Below are 9,208 nucleotides of genomic sequence, written 5' to 3'. Positions count from 1 at the left end.
TTAACAATTAAAAACATGAAGAAGTCAAACTAACCAAAATCTTGTAACCCAAAATCATTATTTATTTTATTTAAACTAAAGCAAGCAGTAGAATGGAATGCTTAGAATTCAAGGAAATTGAAATTAAAACCAATGCATCAGAAATAAGAATGAGAATTTGTAGTAATGAATGTTCTCAAAATATTATAAGTTTCATATAAACTCCATGATTTTATAAATTGTCCAGAATCAATACCAAATCCAAGATAATAAAATTTAAATATGAAGATAGAGAGGTCTTGAATTCCATTTTTAATTATGGAATTATATATTTAAAACTGAAATATATGAGAAATCGAAATGATTTAAATATACTGCAAATTGGTCATTAACTCCTTTCTTACCGTCGAAGCTTGCTTTTTAAAATAACATATTGTCGAATCAGATGATTCACATCACATGTTTCTTCACCATGTTTCAAGTTTAATTTGCAAGACTTCACCTTTGTTGCTATGACATATATTGATTAAATATTAATTGCTTAGAAGCATGCATTGGAAGCTATCGCATCAGAGATTGCAATGGAAAATTGTCGATTAAGACTATGTGATGAGAACATGTGCATCATACCATTGAAGAAATGTTATATTTAGGATCGGAGACAGTCATGTCGCAAATCGCACATCGCACATTGCATCTCGCAATTTATACTTTGCACATCGCACATCGTACATTGCAGATTCGGAATAGTGGTATGGCCATGAATAATAATGCGATGAAGTGATTGCAATCGCGACGATTGTTAATCGGTGATTGACAAACTTTAAGTACTGAATGAAACACAATATGATTCTTGTGATGCCGATATGCAATAAATGACGTGGCTAATCGGCGATCGGCAATTTTAAGCACATGATGTAACACTTCTTGATATGCCAATATGCGATGAGGAGTGGACTTGATAACTTTATGATGAAAATTTAATAACATATTAGATCCGAGACATCGGCCCCTTTTAAAGTTATGCTCCTACCATTATTGCGATTGAATGGACACGATATTTTATAAACTTAATTTAAATTTCATATCGGGTCCGAAATTATGTGGTCATCGCAATATCGGTAAAGTTGTTTATCGGAGATTGACGATTCATGATAATGGAATTGTATCCAACTGCAAACCTCCGATATGAAAAATGCGATGTGACATATGAGCGAGGTAATACATCGGAAATCTTTTATAAACAATTTGTTATCGAAAATGCTAAAAGGTACTTCCGATGAAATATTTCGCTACAAATGGTTGTGAAGTGGATGATGTAATATTGGAATGAAATTATTAACGAAGATGTGCGAGATGGGAGTATTGCGAATTTTTTCATTGAAGTATCAGCAATATGAAAATCAAGTTGAATCTTATGATATTGCTTGAAATTTCAATTGGGTTTTTTGATGGTTGAATGCAAAGTTTAAAATGCTCAAATTCGAATGAATCACAAATAAAATCTCCCTGAACCTGTTGCAAATTTGAAATGAGTTTGCTGCTTACTTCAAATTTTGAAAACAAATGAAAACTTGCAAATAAAACAGAACAAAAATCACAAATAAACTAAGGAAAAGATAAACTAATAATAGATGAAAATGAACTTGTAAATGCATACCTGGAAGGAAATTCTTTGTAGTTTTTACTTCATGAATCTTCAAATCCTTCCTTGGATTTATCAAAATTTTGCCTTTGTTCAAAATCATCTCATTATTTATTCTAAATCTAAGTGTGCAATCAGCCTAAATAAAATCTGTTTATTCATGTTCAGGAAATATAAAATTTACCAGAAATAAATATAAAAATAGGCTTCCCTTTTGAATTGAAACAACAATTTATTACCTCTGCTTATTCTGAATAACTTGAGAAGAATCTGTATTGTTATAGCGACTGTTCAATAATGCCTTTAGTAAATGAATATGATGCGTATTGCAGCATCAAATATTCAACTAAAGATCAGAATGGGATAAAGCCACTAATTGTGGAAAAATATCAAAACATATTTGAATGTGTGCACTCAGCAAAATGGACATCCTTAAGGTCAGCTTTAGCAAATTCCGAGGAAGATAATATGAACTTCATATGATTACTGTGAAAGGTTAGATTGACTAATAATGATTCAATTAGAATTAAGCTTATCATAGACAGTCATACATTTCATGGGATAATGGGGTCATGAAGCTTTTATATCCTCAAATCCTTACCATATAAATTTCAAAAGAAAATCTTAGAAGGAAATCCCGAAATGAAGAAAAGTGGCTTTGAGGCAATCGATGCCAAGTGCAACTTTAATTGAATTTAATCAAGACATTATTCAAAATAGACAGAGTAGAGGTATTGCTGTAAGAAATTTTAAAAAGGAGAGCAAGAATTAAAATTTTCTGATAGGAAGAAAATGTTTTCAATGAACATGTATGAGAAGGGCTGACTGCTTTGTTTTATTTTTTTAAATCTACAAAATTGTTAAAAACTAATTAACTACATAAAACAAACTAATTAAATTAATTCTACTCCTATTCTAACCATATACATGAAAATGACTAGGTATAGTCATATTTCCAGTGTAACCATTCTCTCAATTTTATTTCTGCATATATGTACAGTTCAAATGTTAGTAATAAAAATGCAAATCTAATTAACTAAGGAAAATAAATCTGAAATCAGAATGTACAACTATTGTTAGCAACTTAATTAAAATTTTTTCCTCTTGAATTTTATTTTCCAATTGAATATCAATTGGATGATAGAAATTTGAATGGATCTCTATTAATGATTGGGAAATGTTCAAAAGAGGAGATGAAAGGCCAGATTGTGGATATGAACTTTTACATTCAAAGGCCTGAAAAAAACTGTTAGTGTTATGTACAAATGTTAAACCATTAACAATTTTCCTTGAAAGAAAACTTTCCAAAAATTTTTCAAATGAGTTAATGAAAAATGGATGGAAATCTTTCAAATAAAATGAAAAATTATTAATTAAATTAGATTGCTGGCCAGATTGTAAAAATACATTCTCTTGTTGATATTGCCTTTGAGAAGATAGAAGTTTTTGATAAGTAATGAACATCAATTGACATTGACATGTTAACAGCTCTTGATGTTCATGGTTATAATATGAAACTTCAATTTCCTAATAATGCAATTCATCAATTGAGTGTTTGATAATAAAATGTTCAATATGCCAGCGGAAAGTGTGAAAAAATTGAAAAATAAAATCAAAAAATAAATCTAAATTTAAACAAAATAAGTGAGAAAACAAAAATAAAATGAAATCACTATTTTTACAATTAATGTTACAGCACAATTGGAATCGTTTTGAAATGATTTCTTTTTCACAAGGATTGGCCAGAATTATGGAATTTGAGTAATTTCGAATTCCAACTTGTGAACTAGAAAACGAATTATAATTATGAGTACGAATGAGAACTTGATCATGATATGAATCATAAATTGGAATGTTTTCTTGAATGGTGAAATCATGAAGATAATTTGCTACTCTAAAATGAGGATAGGTTGGAATAATTTCTAAATTGAAACGTTCCTCATTCACATATGTTATTTGAATTTTCTCAGGAGGATTCTCTTGAGAGGAATAGAAATTAACATCCTCAATGTTAGAGTAATTATCATAAATGACTTTACAAGATTCTTTAGAATTCCCTTCAATTTCATCCAATATATCCAAACAAGGAGGAACAAGAATTTCATGTTCATTAATGGCAAAAGAATCATCATTATTTTTTTCTCTATCTTGATAAAAACTTAATGGTAATTCATTTAGATCAGCCTCTGTATTTTCTGAAATATCATTAATACCAAGAGGGGAAAAATTACCATTATTAAACATATCAGGATAAAGGGAAAAATGAGAATCTGAAACAATGCATTTAAAACTGTCTCTGTTTGAGAACCCTTGTGCATTATGCTCACTGTAAATTTCAGATTCTAAATCATTTCTTTGTGTGTTCACGCTTTCTTGAAGAACACTGCTTTGCTGTTTTGATTTCGGCATTTGTTCATTATGGAAAAATTCAGAAATTTGTACAACAGTTTGCATGTTATTATTTACTTTGACTGTTGCTTGTACTTGTTGATTTGCGATCTGATTTTCTGAATTTACTTCAAAGTAGCTTTTAGATTCCAATGCAGGTCTTTCTCCAAAATTGTTGTTATTGTCTTCTTGCATTTGATTAGAAATATTTTCCAAGCTTTGTGAAACCACTTCATCACAATTTATTTGTACATCCAAATTGGAATTCTCATTTATGTTGGAAGGGGATGGTACAAAACTTGAACTAATTTCATATGGATTGGAAATGGAAGGAAGAGAACAAATATATTCAAACCAATCTAGTGATTCTTCTTCCGTAGGTTTATCTTCGACTTCAAATCTTAAACAATTCAAATGAAATCAAATATTAAAATCTTTAACGGTCTCATTTTCAAATCTTCGTAAACATTCAATTTCTTTACATACCTGTTCATAATCATAGCCGTCAAATTTACAAATGAAAATTGTAGCAAATTGATCCCAGCTGTAAATTGAGGCAACTGGAAGAGTTCTACACCAGTTTCTGGCTTTTGCCGCAAATGTGAGAGTAAAAATTCTGCGTAAAATACCTTCATCAATTCCTTGAAAATCATAATTTGAAACATTTTGAATAAATTGAAGGACATGATTAAAAGCAGAAGAATTTCTCTCACCATTAAACTTTACCTGAGACAAGAGTCTTACCACTTCGGGTGGAGTATTGGAGGATGCACGTCCATGGATGAAACTCCAAATTGGAAGCTTAAGAGGAGGCATCGTGATTTAAAATATTAAAATTAAAAGACTCCAATAGACAAAAATCTTAGGCCCTCCTTCTAGCGCCAAAAATGTTGATGCCTCGAAAATCGCTGCAATAACAATGGGGGATAACCACCCGGTCCGGAGCTTAAAGCAGTTCCTTTTCCGTTTGGTGTAGTGGCTCCGACTGGTTTAACTAGGTCCAGTTACCTTCTCCCTATCGTTATTGGTTTATGATGTATCTTTAACTACCAATAGACAGGGATATCCGATCACTTCTTCTTGCTGATCAGGCAAGAGAATGATCCTTAAGCTGATTTGGGTTCAACCAAGCCACAACTAAAATTTTGCCTCTTTGAGGAGAGGACTTAAAAGAATGTAGAATTTACTCTAAATGCAAGCTTATTCTATGATGCAAGCAAAAGAAACTAATCTAAATCCTATCTTAATTAGGCAGATATAGATCTAACCCAACTAAAAGCAAGATAATTAAAGTATTTGGATTTAAATATGTCTTGTCTATAATGAATATCAAGTTAATGAAGTAGTTCAATCAATTGATATTATGGTTACCAAAACACATCCTATTGAGACCTCTTAACTGAAATAATAAACCAACAACATTCAGGAAGTAGTTCACAAAAATGATATTAATTATCAAATCAGTAAATCCAATAATTGAATAATGATATGTGGAAATAGTTCACAACACATTACCATTCAATAAATCAGTTTTATAAAACAGATTTCTGAGTAAGTAGTTACACAAAAATGAGAAATTGATTCATAAAAACAGAGATATATAATAACAACATTGAGACAAATTACCCATATTGACAATAGTGCATAAACATGAATAAAATGACACATTCTTGTTACCATAAAAATAAAACTGATATTTGAAATAGTAGTATTAGAAATACCAATTTATTGTATCCATCTCTCTGTCTCTAGTCTCCAACAACTCTTTACATTGCTTGAACTTCTACTTTCAAAGCTTAAGCCACAATAGTGCAAACTTTTCCCTTCATGTATAATTCAAGATACAAAGGGAAAATCCTCAATAATCCCCAGATCTGAGATTTTCTCTCCTCTCTCCTACAACTCTAAATTCCTATTACAGTAGTGCTTTTAGAAGTCTAGAATTGCAGAGGAGAGCAGCCCTTTATTACATTCTGCAATCTGCTATTTATAATATTTGTGAAGGAATTCTTGAGAGGAAAGTTTGTTGAAGAGAAATCTGCCAAATCCAATTTTATTTGCTCAAAATTTCCATATTTAATTGTTGGAGCCTTCTCATTGATTAAATCTTTTTCTCCATATTTCTTCTACTGTTTTCCTGCAAAAATAAATTAAAATGAATTAAGATGCAACAATAAAATCAAAATATCATTTCTGGTAATTAAATCAAATCCAATCGAATTCTATTTAAATAAATAATTGAAAAAAAATATAAGCTCTTTATTGATGTCTGTGATAGTTTAATTGGCCAAGGATATTATTGACGAATGGATCTGCAATTAGAAGAAGCTTGGACAAATGAAAATGCAGAAAATAACTCAGAAAACTGATTTTGTTTTAGAAATTCGGAGGTTGATTTTCTGCCTAATTTTTGATCTAATAAATGATCAAATCTATTAGTGAAACCTCCTCAGAAATATTCTCCTTGATTTTATCTTTCCAATGAGCCGTCCTGGGCCTCATTTGGCCAAGTATAACTCAATCTATAAGCCTCCAAAGTTGATGAATCAAATCTGGCATGAATTTGGAAATTCTGTTGCTGGGATAAAAATCATATTTTTTTTTATTAAAAATCTAATCCTAAATTAGAATTCTAATTAATTGTTAATTATAAACTAAACTAATTATTAATCTAATTAACTGATATCTAATCAGCTATTTATAAATAAATTTAATCTAATTAAAAACTAATTAATATTAATCTAAATGATATTTAAATTTTAATTTAATCAAGTTAATTAAATGTTATAAATTAATTAATCTGATTAATTTATTAATTAAATTTTAATTTAATTAATTTAATTATATGTTACATATTAATTAACTTAAAATTAATTATTTAAATTAATAAATATTTATTTTATTATTACATATTTGTTTTAATATTAATTTACACTACCCTACTACTACATTTATGTGACCATTTTATTCATACGACATTTACATTACCATTCACTCATTCGTATGAGTGAAAACTTGAAACTAAAAAAAACAAACCATAAGTTAATGACATGCCTTTGACTTATCGCCATCGCATATAGGATCGGGAGAATGAGGACTATTGGGGTTTTCAAACTTGTGTCAAGTGAAAAACCTCCGATGTGATGCATGCACTTTTTTATGATCGGGATCGGGAGGATTGAGTCTATCGGGGTTTTTAGAAATGTGTCATTTGAAAACTCTCGATGTGATCAAAATCTCCAATGCGATCGGAAAATTTTATTATATATTTTTTATTATATTGATATTTTATGTATTGAATTTTATTTTAATTAAATTAATTATTAATTAATTTAAAATTTAACATTAAATATCAACTCTATTTTGGTTTTATTTTATGAATTTTAGTTTCTAAATTACAGCCACTTGGAAAATAAATAAAAAGAATAAAAATAAACTACAGCCACTTCGATGTTCTAGGTTTTCGAGATTAGTGATTTTGAAAATTGGAATAGATTACTAAAATCCCAATGCTTCATGATTTTGCTGCACAACTAAAAATGGGAAAATGTTAGTAAAAACTAACTAGGTGTTGATATTTAAAATAAATGCATTATTGAGCTAATTTATTTACAAATTGCAATATTGTACATTTTATGCATTTTTAACCCAGGCTACATAAATAATCGGACTTTCAAAGGAGTGCCATTTTCAAATCAGTTGACCAAATGAGGCAAAACAAGCATCAATGGGAAGCTTATAAAAAATCGATTCTAACAAAGCAATCAAAACAAGAATCCAAAGAAAATGAAAAATTAACAAAAGCGTAGGGCAATCAACTAAATAAAAATCCAAAAAGGTGTTTAGCCAAAATTTTTATAGGAAGGGTCCTCATTATTTGAAGTAAACACATCAATAATGGGGGGGTTGTGTTTTTACCACAACAGGAGGCTGGAAGACTGGCTTCCAGACTTACGCAAAAGTAGTCTGGGTTATCTAGGAGGCATGACTGGCTGTTGGAATTGCACAATACATAATTTTAGTTGGCTCAGTGACTCCATTGCGTAATTTTCTGGGGCAGCAATCACTGTCCCTCATAATTGCGCAAAGTAGGTCTGGGGAATAGTTGTTGGGTAGAAATGTGCATTTCCTGAGGGGAATATAGAGCCTTCCCTCTTAGGATTGCGCAATGCTATCTTCATGAGGCAAAGTCTGGGCCAACGCTGCCCAGACCCGCCGACGGGCAACTAAAAGCAAATATGAAAGTGAATGCATGGTGATACTGAGTGTAAGTAGAAGCAAATGGTCATGCATGCAAATAATGTATTAAAGATTCAAAAAACAGAATAGCATGCATATGGGTGAAGCGAGTCACCGAATCGGCGACCGTTCGTGTAAAACAGTGTCATGCATGCGACAACAGTGAGATGTTAACAAAAACTGAAACGGTGCTAGTACAAGCTAGTATGCATGTAAATGACAGCAAGTGTTCAAATAAATCAAGAAAACAACACTCACACAAGCGAAAACACAAAAAACGACATAAATGCTACAAAAGACAAGTTGAGACCACTTACCCATGAATAACTGAGCTAGATGTGTCGAAGAGTACTGGATGTGTTGTGGGATATCAAAGCTCCAAGATTGATGTGAAGAAATGAGCTCTGAAGCATTGAATAAATAAGTTTGAAGCTCATGACGTGCAGGCCACAAATCTAGGAAAATGTGACACTTGGAGGAAAGATTCTAAAACGATCTTTGCATGTAACCTCTAGTTGCTAAAAATAGCTCCCTAAAATATAGGGATGCTTTTGCGTGTTGCTTTTTCTATTCTGGGAAAAAGCAACCCATTAATGCAAGTCAAGTTTCCTTGGTCCCGAGTGGAACTGGTCAAACCAACTGCACATGCAAGAGCCTACTCAACTGCTAGGAGAAAATGCAGCTCGGCTGGCTGCCCAGGACATTTGTGCAATTTCTGGGCAAAGCAGTTAACTGCTGCCCAGGATTGCACAATTCCTGGGCTGACAGCCCTCTTGGGAGGAATTGCACAATTTTCTGGATGAAGCTTGACTGGAAGATTTGTGCAATTCTAGAGCCAACCAAGCTGCCAGAATTTCTGGAGGGAAGGTTGGTTGCCCTCCAAAATTACGCAATTTTTTGAGGGAGGTGATCAACCTACACCTAGACCAAGTTTAGAGAAACAACTTGTGAGGGGAA

General features: G+C 31.4%; 1 pseudogene; it reads left to right on the top strand.

Annotated features, from left to right (window-relative positions):
• Window positions 1-1,136: 1,136 nt before the first annotated feature.
• The window catches only part of LOC149258973 (uncharacterized), a 32,263-nt pseudogene continuing 24,191 nt past the window's right edge, over window positions 1,137-9,208 (top strand).

The sequence above is a fragment of the Pinus tabuliformis genome, chromosome 6 (assembly GCF_031772625.1).
Source record: "Pinus tabuliformis cultivar Carrire ecotype Pingquan chromosome 6, CPIR1, whole genome shotgun sequence".
NCBI lineage: Eukaryota > Viridiplantae > Streptophyta > Pinopsida > Pinales > Pinaceae > Pinus > Pinus tabuliformis.
This window is presented reverse-complemented; position numbering and strand designations above follow the sequence as displayed.